We start from the raw sequence: 1444 nt of genomic DNA, 5'->3' as shown, positions 1-1444 counted from the left end.
GTGCTTTCATCTCTTCCTCTAGCATGGTGCTTTTTATCTACCTCTTTTTCTTCTTCACCTCCCATGTCACACTCTATGGTGGAGATAATAGCCTTTCAATGGCCATTTGGGTTCTCCTCAGTGGATGCAGAAAAGCCAATTGAAGAGGTTTGCAATTGTTTGGCCAATTGCCCTATTTGAGTCTCCATGCTTTTGATCACAACTTCGGCACTTTTGTGGTTGGTGATGACCACTTTGGGGAATTTAGTGAAGGCTTCTTCCAATTTTACGGTGCAGTCCGACAAATTGGTCTTTGTTGTGGTTTGTTGTCTCCTTCTTGGTTGTAGTTTCCATGTATGTTTTGGAAACCTCTTTGTTGGAAGTTATTGTACGATCATTGTTGTCCTCCCATGTAGTTAACCTCCTAGGTGCATTTTGATGTTTGATGGCCTCCTCCATATTCTTCACACATGAACGCTTGTTGGGGTTTCTTTGAGATGATTCCTTGGAGTCGTTACGGGATTTGTTGGATTGCCTTAGTCATTGTTTTTATTTGCACCTGCATCTTTTGTTAATGAGCTAAAAGTTTATCTTGATCATTAAGTTCATACATACCTTTTAGGGGATTTGACCAATTCGTTTCTACGGTTCTCTCACTAGCCGCCAAATCTTCAATTATGGTCTTCACTTGAGTGGTGGTTTTATTGAAGTAGTTTCCTTCGGTCGATGCATAGATCATCCTCCTACAATCGTTGGTGATTCCTTTCATGAACATTGAAATTTGGATGAATTTGTTGTATCCATGACAAGGGCAACTCCTTAGGAGGGTTTTGTATCTCTCCTATGTGTCAACCTTGATTACCATTGAGTCTTGAAATGACTATTGTCTCACATTGGGAGGCGAGGCAACACGTAACACTCTAATAGGAAGGAAAGATAACTACAACAAATCACACTAGAATGGGGTTGAATAGTATGTTAGTAAAAATATAAAACTTTTTTGAAATGGAAGATGTTATAATAAATAAGTTTATAAAACCCTCGTCCAATGACAAAAGGTGGACTATCCATTGAGATGTAAAACTTGTCTTTCAGTAAAAACCTTGTGTGTAGAGTGTGACAATAATGGAGAATGAGATACATTAATAAGTTAATGAATAACAGTAAAAATACTTCATTTTATACTGGTTCACTCAACCTGAGCTACGTCCAATTGTTCTTTACCAACTAGTAAAGGGTTCCACTAATCAACCTTGACTACAAGTATTTTTTTCCTACCACTTCTGGCTTACAATTATTCTCAAGGCCACTCCCGATACAACCCTTAGAATCCCCCTGCATCTAAGAACACCCAAGTATTGTTTTGTCACTAAGTCACTCTTGGATTTCACAAACAAAAGTTTGATATAGAATCAAGAATTCTTTACAACACTCAGAGAGTGGATTTACAATAAGGTTCTTATCT

Source organism: Glycine soja, chromosome 4, assembly GCF_004193775.1.
Source record: "Glycine soja cultivar W05 chromosome 4, ASM419377v2, whole genome shotgun sequence".
NCBI classification, from domain to species: Eukaryota; Viridiplantae; Streptophyta; class Magnoliopsida; order Fabales; family Fabaceae; genus Glycine; species Glycine soja.
The sequence above is the reverse complement of the archived record's forward strand: the minus strand, read 5'-3'. Positions refer to the sequence as shown.